The following is a 10,279-nucleotide window of genomic DNA, read 5'->3' on the forward strand; positions in this document are numbered from 1 at the left end:
TTTTGCATTTCTTTTCCAAGGGGATGGTCTTGATCCCTGTCTCCTGTACAATGTCACGAACCTCAGTCCATAGTTCATCAGGCACTCTTTCTATCAGATCTTAGCCCTTAAATCTATTTCTCACTTCCACTGTATAATCATAAGGGATTTGATTTAGTTCATACCTGAATGGTCTAGTGGTTTTCCCTACTTTCTTCAATATAAGTCTAAATTTGGCAATAAGGAGTTCATGGTCTCAGCCACAGTCAGCTCCTGGTCTTGTTTTTGCAGACTGTATAGAGCTTCTCCATCTTTGGCTGCAAAGAATATAATCAATCTGTTTTCATGTTCACCATCTGGTGATGTCCATGTATAGAGACTTCTCTTGTGTTGTTGGTAGAGGGTGTTTGTTATGACCAGTGCATTTTCTTGGCAAAACTCTATTAGTCTTTGCCCTGCTTCATTCTGTATTCCAAGGCCAAATTTGCCTGTTACTCCAGGTGTTTCTTGACTTCCTACTTTTGCATTCCAGTCCCCTATAATGAAAAGGACATCTTTTTTGGGTGTTAGTTCTAAAAGGTCTTGTACGTCTTCATAGAACCGTTCAACTTCAGCTTCTTCAGTATTACTGGTTGGGGCATATACTTGGGCCAGGGATGCCGGCCGGGAGGAGCTACCCCACGCCCCCATGCCTGAGGCCAGGGGTGGTGGCTGGGAGTCAGATGTATTCCATATCTATTTGCTGTGTCAGATCACACCTCAGAAAAATAAAAGGAAACAGCCTGAAGGGTTGCCTGACATTTCAAATAAATGGAAAATCTTACAGAAGTGAGCTTTGTCCTGAGTTACACATGTATATTTTGTTGGTGGTGTTGTTTAACATGTAAACAACTAAGTTATGCCCAACTCTTTGCAGGCCCATGGACTGTAGCCTGCCAGGCTTCTCTCTCCATTGGATTTCCCAGTCAAGAATACTGAAGTGGGTTGACATTTCCTTCTCCAGAGTCTTTTTTCCCTACCCAGAGATAGAACCCGAGTATCCTGCTTGACAGATGGATTCTTTACCACTGAGCCACCAAGGAAGCCTTGTGTGTACCTTAAATTTCTATTAAATATTGGGATTTTGAACAACTTTACATAATTTTTTGATCCGAGTGATTGGAATCTTAAAACTTGAAATCTTCTAGATTAATTTTCTTGGTGGTTATTTTCAAGAGAGGGAATTCAGAAAAATCCAGACATTAATTTGAGGACAAACTGAGAGTTTTAAGCCTTTATTTATTTGTGTCTGGGAAAATAAATTCCAGTATAGTGAAAATAGTATGAGGTTCTAAGCCATACAGAATTTGTCTAGATATAGAATTCCCCTTAGTTGTTGTAGAAACTTGTGTTCCAGCTCCCTTATCTGCAAAACAGGGGCACTTATACCTTCCCTAACAATTGGTGGTAAAGGGAAAATGATTAGTAAATGAAAAGTTTTTAGTATTGTGTCTAGAACATATACAGATTTTCCTACATGGCACAGTGGTAATGAGTCTGCATGACAGTGCAGGAGACCCAGGAGACAGTGGCTCAGTTCCTGGTTCACAGAACATCCCCTAGAGTAAGAAATGGCAACCTGCTCCGGTATTCTTGTTAGAAAATTCCATGGACAGAAGAGCTCTCCAGTCCATGGGGTTGCAAAGAGTCAAACATGACTGAGCACAAATGCCAGAACACATAGTTAGCATATGGTTATTTCAGCTTTTTACTCTAATTACAGCAAATAAAGAATACTACAAATTTTAATTTCATGATTTTCTTTTCTATTGATATGTTAAACACTGAAAGAAAAAAAAAAATCCTATCAAATTTCCCTTGATGGGTTTTTACACTGTTTATGTACTTTTTAACTTTAGTCATAAATCCTTTTTCGTAATACACTTTATTTAAGTGGTTTTTTTTTTTTCTTTTAAACTGTAGCTGATGTCTTTCCAAACAGTTCCTCACAGAGATTTTTCTTGAAGAATTTCAAGTCTGAAGAAGGAATTCTTGAAAGAAATTCTTTAACAAGAAAGTATGTGGGAAAAGTTAACTCAATATTCTTCCTTCACTCAAAAAACACATGCATCTAAGCATATATATGGGTGGTGTGTGTTGTGGGTGTATGTGGGCGGGGGGCAGTGTGGATATGTGAGTGGGTAGGGAGAGAGAGAGGGAGAAAGAAAGGAAACAGGGTAGGAGATAGAAACGAACAACAAACCATAGGCAGTTTTCATGAATTTTAGTTAGAGAAGATCAGAAGGAAAATGAGACCTGCTCTAAAGGATATTTTCTCATGAGAATGCATTTTCCAAAGTGATGTTCACTTTGGAAAATTAGTGCAACACTGCTCCAGATGTTGAATGCTGAGATTTAAACCAATATATAAGAAACATTCTAAAACAAGAGATACACTTCCTACAGTTTTTCTACAATTTTTTACTAAAATCTTAATAAAAAGTTATCTTAAATTTGTTTGTGTCATGTGATCAGTCTTCCACATAAAGTAGGTTTTTTCCTCCATTTATATATAAATAATTCTTTAATAAGCTCTCTTTCATACACAGACTAAACTTATGTTAGTCTGTGTAACAGAAACACTGATGTTTCTTCCTTATGTTTATGTAAGTCTAATATGGATTTGTCAACCAATTTCCCTATTACAGAATAGAAAATCTAAAGATAAAATAATTAACTGATGAACATGGCAGTATTTATTTTCTTAGATAACAGTGGTTTTTCTCCAATTACTTGTTGGAGTATTGTCCTGTGGAGTTGACAAGTCTGAACAATAGGCTATTTATACTGGATATTCTTTGCACATTTTTTTTTTTGATATGAAGCAAACAGATCTACTGTTATCATTTTCACTTATCAGTTGAAAAAAGAGGCTCACAGAGTATTAACTACTCAGAGCTCACAACAACACCACCTACAAACAAACAAAACTAACAAGAACATGTGAGCCCAGATGCTCATCTTTATGGTCATTTGATGATGGATCTGTACAATACATCATAGTGTTCCTCAGTAGTACTATTAGGACACAGGTCATTGAAATTAACAGTACTTGAGGCAAACCATGACTTTGCTGTGGAGGACGTTTGATTATGGGTAGAAGGTGATGATTTCAACATATTGACTTCTCTGCTTCTAGGTATACTACATCAAAAAGGTGGCACTGTCCAGGTTCAATGAACAATACTGGATGCTTGGGGCTAGTGCACTGGGACGACCCAGAGGGATGGTATGGGGAGGGAGGAGGGAGGAGGGTTCAGGATGGGGGAACACATGTATACCTGTGGTGGATTCATTTTGATATTTGGCAAAACTAATACAATTTTGTAAAGTTTAAAAATAAAATAAAATTTAAAATAAAAAAAAACTAAAATGCAAAGCACTGAATAAAAGTATAAAATTCTCAAAAAATAAATATAAAAAAATAAAAATAAAATGAAATGTGTATTTAAATAAGTAGGTTATTTTTTAATCACACAAAGTTCTTCAGATTTCAAAAGAAAACTTCTAGTTCTTGAAAATGTTTATAAATTATCAACAGTAACCTCTATATTTTGAATAATCAGAAAAATGGAGTTTTAATATAGTAATATCCTATATTCACATGCCCCACATTGTACTTGAATCTCTTGTTTCCAGCTACTCCATATTCTGAATCTTGACCACACCTGCCTAAGAGAACCCTTGAAACTATTGATACTTTTGACTAATTTAGGTAGGCTCTACTATAAGTATTACATGCTTTGTTTTAATTTCAAGAATATATATGGAGCTCCACTGATTGTAGGAAATGTTCCTCTGTGACTGAAACTTTATACAAGATTCATATGCACATGGAGAATGGGAGAGATTTTCTTAAAGTTATGTAGATGACTAAAGGTTGAAATGGAGAATGACCTTTATCTTTTATAGAGATGGACAAGAGCTGGAATTTCCTCAACATTCAGTGAATGTTGTTACATAGTTCCCAAGAGCATGAAGTCTGGTATCAGAGTCAGGTTCATCTTGGCTTGACTTTAATTTAATATCGTAATTATTTGGTGTAATTAACTGAATCCTCCAATACTTTTGTTTTCCAATATGCAAAATGACTATCAGAAACTACCTGTTAGTTGGTTATGAGTTAAATCCCTGAAAAATATTTACAAATGATCCAGATTTATATACATATTCTTTTAAAATATCATTAGAAATATGATGTCCATGATCTAAAAACAACAGAAAATATAGACTGTCTGTAGTAAATCCTCTATGAACAACATCTTTTTTCATTGCATAATTAACACAAAGTTTTAAAATGCTCTTAAATATGTATCATGCTCTGTTTCATTTCAGATGAACTGAATTTATGTTGTGTATTCTGAACTCAGCTCAGCTTCATGGAAAATCAGAACAATGTCACAGAATCTGTTTTTATAGGGCTGTGGGGAAATAAGAAAATAGAGTTACTTTTCTTCTTCTTGTTCCTGCTCTGTTACCTGGCTGTCTTAATGGGGAATTTTATCATCTTGCTCACCATCACCTGCAACCATCTAATGCAACAACCGATGTACTACCTTCTCTGTCACCTCTCCCTCATCCACGGTGGTCCCCAGGCTAATCAGGGACCTAGCTACAGCACGAAGAAATGTTTCCTATAACAACTGTTGAAACATTTCCTATAACAACTATATGACTCAGCTCTTCACTGCCCACTTGCTGGCAGGTGTGGAAATATTCATCTTGGTGCCAATGGCTTTTGACCACTACATCGCCATTGTCAAGCCCCTGCACTACATGGTCATCATGAACAGAGGTATGACATGTTGATCATCCTGGCCTGGGCTGTGGGTTTTTGGCATTCTATTGCTTTACTTCTCATGGTACTCTAGTTACCTTTTTATGGTCCTAATCAGATAGATCACTACATGTGTGATGTGAAGCCTCTTTTGAAACTGGTGTGCAAAGACATTCTTGTTGTGAGTATCCTAGTGATTGCAAATTCAGGGATGGTAGCTGTTGCCATTTTTCTTGTCCTAGTAGCTTCTTACATAGTCATATTATATAATCTTAGAACACATTCCTCTCCGGGGTGAAGGAAAGCTCTCTCTCCTTGTAGTTCTCACATAACAGTTGTACTGTTATTCTTAGTGCCCTGTATCTACATTTGTATTCTACCTGCAGAGAGAGAGGACAAGGATAAGGAAATCTCTGTTTTACACTGTGATTGCTCCCATGCTGAACCTTCTCATGACACCCTGAGAAACATGGAAATGAAAATCGCCATGAGGAAAGTATGGTCTAAAGTGATACATTTAGATTTAAAGTAAATAGGGTGATGTACTTGATGTCCTGAGGACATGTATCCATTGAAATATTATTGAAACATATTAGCTTTCTTTGAGGAGTTGGACTCAATGACCCCTGACATTTTATGAGTCAAATAAGCATGTTGCTATGATTCAGATCACGGTCTGCTCTTTTAGGGATCCAGCTAGTTCTGGGTGTGACCACTTGGATTTGAGACATTTTAATATAAGAACTATCCTAAAGCACATCTCCTGTCATATAACAGCCCTCTGCAAAATTGCTGTTAAACCTTATTTTCCTTGGAATAAAATCTAACCTGTTGATCCGTGCATTAGAAAATTATTTGATTGTAACAAGCTAATCTCAGAGGTCACACCACATTGAAAGAAAAATATGGTGTTATAATAATAGGCTATGGGATCAAGGAGACATGGGTAACTACTGACTCTGTAAGTTTTTATGCCTTTGTCTTAGAAATTTGTTTTAATTATATTGTTTTCATTTTGAAAATATCTATGCTGCTGCTAAGTCACTTCAGTCGTGTCCGACTCTATGCAACCCCATAGACAGCAGCCCACCAGGCTCCCCCTTCCCTGGGATTCTCCAGGCAAGAACACTGGATTGGGTTGCCATTTCCTTCTCCAATGTGTGAAAGTGAAAAGTGAAAGTGAAGTCGCTTAGTCGTGTCTGACAAGAGTGGAGTGGGGTGCCATTGCTTTAAAATGAGATAATATTATAGTTCATAAAACGTAATATTAAGAGCTTCCCTGGTGGCTCAGATGGTAAAGAATATGCCTGCATTGTGGGAGACCTGGGTTTGATCCCCGGGTAGGGAAGATCCCCTTGAGAAAGGAATAGCAACCCACTTCAGTATTCTTGCCTGGAGAATTCCATGGACAGAGGAGCCTGGTGGGCTATAGTCCAAGGGGTGGCAAAAAGTTGGACATGACTGAGCAACTAGCATTTTCTTTCTTTCAATACTTGTGAAATTTTGCAAGGCATGTGGCTACTAGAAACTGATATTCGGTGCTTTTCTGCTTTCTTTATCATTCTTCCCTCAATTTGCTTTGTTTGGATGCTTTCATCCAGCTATGCTGGGCCCCTCTACATTGTCTAAAGTGAATGAAAGTTAAAGTGAAGTCTCTCAGTCGTGTCCGACTCTTTGCAACCTCATGGACTGTAGCCCACAAGGCTCCTCCATCCATGGGATTCTCCAGACAAGAATACTGGAGCGGGTTGTCATTTCCTTCTCTAGGGGATCTTCCTCACCCAGGGATCGAATCTGGGTCTCCCACATTGCAGACAGATGCTTTAACCTCTGAGCCACCAAAGAAGACCTCTCACATAGGAGGCCAATCATAAAATTTTTATTCCAATGAATAAGTATGAAACAATCTGAAATATACCCCTTGTTTTTATTAAAGATGATTTTTAAATGAAATACTACTTATCAATTCTAAGATGACTTTTTTAACACATATTAATATCTTTAAAATCAAAGGCAGTATAGATTTAATAAAACATTGTATGTAGAATCATGTGATCTTTCATAGTCCAGAATTTCCATTTTGTCTGTTTCTGTGGAACTTTCAAGACCATTTTACTAGAGAATTTATGTTGATGTTGAAGTTTATGTTGATGGTTTTTCTTTGTGTTGCTGCTGCTGAGTCGCTTCAGTCGTGTCCAACTCTGTGCGACCCCATAGACGGCAGCCCATCAGGCTCCCTGTCCCTGGGATTCTCCAGGCAAGAATACTGGAGTGGGTAGTCATTTCCTTCTCCAATTCATGAAAGTGAAAAGTGAAAGTGAAGTCGCTCAGTCGTGCTCAACTCTTCGTGACTGAAATTAAAGAAAATCATCTCTCCATGGAAAAGGAGAAGAGTCTGCAGGAAAGAATTATCTGGGCATTTCCAAACACTTTAGATTTTTAAAGATAATTAATCCTAATGAAATCTTTGTCTATAAAAATAGATAAGCTGCCTACTCTGTCCATAGTTCTTTCCCAAGGGATTTATTCCATACTCTTTACTAGTACTACTTCTCCAAATATATGTTCTAGATAAGACTGCCTGTGACACCTAAGTATATGCAGAGAGTAACTTTCAAGGCAGCTGATTATCATGCATTTATTCAACTTACAATCTCTAAACTTACCTTAAATCTTTAAACTCTTCTTCTGCTCTTCTATTTCCTCTGACTAGGATAGCCCTACCCATATGCTTTAGGACCCATAGCTTAAATATAACTTGGACTCCCCAGGTAGTACAGTGGTACAGAATCCACCAGCCAAAGCAAGAGACAAAAGAGATGTGGGTTCCATCCCTGAGTCAGGAAGATACCCTGGAGTAGGAAATGACAACCCACTCCATTATTCTTGCCAGGATATTTCAATGGACGGAGGAGCCTGGTGGGCTACAGTCTATGGGGTTGCAGAGTCAGACACAGATGAGTGACTGAGCTTGAGATCAAGGTGATCTGTACTCCTGAGGTCACGTTTAAAAATTAATATTAACAACTGAGCACAGAGAAAGATTCACTCATTCAGAATGCTGAAAAAACAGTGACTACTATTGCACTTATTAATCAGAATATAAAACATTTCCCATAAAACTTAAGAAACTGAATAATAAATTGTATGTATTGCCAAACTCCTAAATGCTTAAAATAGATAAGTAAATGAGTAGTTACTGGATTCAGAAGTTTCCTGCTACATACGGGGAAGGGGACTAGCAAAGGACAAATAAGATATGGTCTAAAGACCAAAAAAAAAAAAAAAAACAAACAAGCAAACAAATAAAAAAACCCAAATATTAACTAGGCTAAACATGACTGTTTATTACAAGTGTATGAAGAGTTAGTCGCTCAGTCATTTCTGACTCTTTGCTACCCCATAGACTGTAGCCTGCAAATTCCTCTGTCCATGGAATTCTCCCAGAAAAGAATACTGGAATGGATTGCCATTCCCTTCTCCAGGGGATCTTCCTGACTCAGGGACTGAACCCGGGTCTCCTGCATTGCAGGCAGATCCTTTACTGTCTGAGCCACCAAACAAGTTTACTTATAATTACCAAATCTTGAATGCAGCTAACATGTCTTTTCATGGGTGAATGTATAAACTATTATACATCAAGACAATGGAATATTATTCAGTGCTAAAAATAAATGACCTACCAAGCTATGAGAAGACATGGAGGGCATCTGAATGCATATTGTGAAGTCAAATAAGCCAATGTGGTAAGACCACATATTCTGTGATTTTACATACATGATGTCCAAGAAAGGGCAAAACAATGGAGCTACACAAAAATTTCTCTTCAATATTTATTTCTCATCAGATCAGATAAGATCAGTCACTCAGTCGTGTCTGACTCTTTCTGACTCCATGAATTGCAGCATGCCAGGCCTCTCTGTCCATCACCAACTCCTGGAGTTCACCGAGACTCACGTCCATCGAGTCTGTGATGCCATCCAGCCATCACATCCTCTGTCGTCCCCTTCTCCTCTTGCCCCCAATCCCTCCCAGCATCAGAGTCTTTTCCAATGAGTCAACTCTTCACATGAGGTAGCCAAAGTACTGGAGTTTCAGCTTAAGCCTCATTCCTTCCAAAGAAATCCCAGGGCTGATCTCCTTCAGAATGGACTGGTTGGATCTCCTTGCAGTCCAAGGGATTCCCAAGAGTCTTCTCCAAGACCACAGTTCAAAAGCATCAATTCATTGGTGCTCAGCCTTCTTCACAGTCCAACTCTCACATCCATACATGACCACAGGAAAAACCATAGCCTTGACTAGATGAAACTTTGTCAGCAAAGTAATGTCTCTGCTTTTGAATATGCTATCTAGGTTGGTCATAACTTTCCTTTATAGTTCTGATGAAATGTAGAAAAATAGTTGAGAGCACCTGACAATAGTAGAGGGAAGAAGGATGTTGTCCTTACTAAGGTATGACTTCAGCCTGGAGCCACAGGAGCTCTGAAGTATTCAGAGTACAACAGAACTGGCTCCAACCTAAGATAAGAAGATCAGCTCTTTTTGCTCCATTAAGTCAGCCATTGCTCCCTGATGGGCCCTGGGATGGTGAGCATAATGACACAGATGAGACAGCTTTCATTTTCTCAGATTAGTTTGTCCAGAGCAGGGTGGGGCTGTGAGCTGTTAGAAGCCCAGAGCTACAGCAGCTGGAGCATGGGGACACTGAGTCAGTGAAGGGGCTCTGATGGATGCAGCTTTGTGTGCTACGTTCTGCATGCTCCATGACACCACAAGAGTTCAGTCTTCATCCTGATGGGTGCAGCTTCGTGCACTGCATCCTGCATGTTCCATGGCACCACAAGAGCTCAGTCTTCATCCTTTCACAGTCAACAATCACACTGACCTCATATCCAATGATAGCAAGCAGGCAAGTGCTTTATGGAGTAGAACTGTTTTGTTTTGTTTTTTTTTTTTTAATAAGTTGAAGATCCTGCCTGACATTAAAGTGCCCTTTTGTTTGAGTCATCACTCATTCTGTTAGGTTAGCGTCCTAAGGTGGTGGTATGAGCAATGCCAATAAGTTCTGAAGGCTGCAAGAATTTGAAAACTTGAAACAATCTCTTTTTTATTTACCCTTTGGAGGTTCAGTGACTAATTTCTTTTGTAACCTAGTTAAGTATTGAAATACCAGTATACTACCATTACCATTGTGATATATAAAAATGAGCAGCTATTTATGCAAAATTATTAGAACTTAGTAATAAATTTTATATATAAATGTATATTTTTATGAATTTATAAAGTAGTGTCAGGTCTCACGTACATGAATATACAATGCACAAAGAAGAAAACAACCACTGTGATATGAGAGAAACAATGGAGAGTGCCTTGTGCCTTGACTCTAGGTGGCGGGTCATAGGGTGGACAGGATGACCTCATTAGAGACCATGAGGAGAAGGAAGTTTAGCAGACAGATGAATCCACTTTTGGCAGAGACAAGTA

General features: G+C 38.3%; 1 pseudogene; it reads left to right on the forward strand.

Annotated features, from left to right (window-relative positions):
* The first annotated feature begins 4,397 nt into the window (after nt 1-4,397).
* On the forward strand, nt 4,398-5,327 carry LOC133240666 (olfactory receptor 4P4-like; annotated as a pseudogene).
* The last annotated feature ends 4,952 nt before the right edge of the window (nt 5,328-10,279 follow it).

The sequence above is a fragment of the Bos javanicus genome, chromosome 28 (assembly GCF_032452875.1).
Source record: "Bos javanicus breed banteng chromosome 28, ARS-OSU_banteng_1.0, whole genome shotgun sequence".
NCBI classification, from domain to species: domain Eukaryota; kingdom Metazoa; phylum Chordata; class Mammalia; order Artiodactyla; family Bovidae; genus Bos; species Bos javanicus.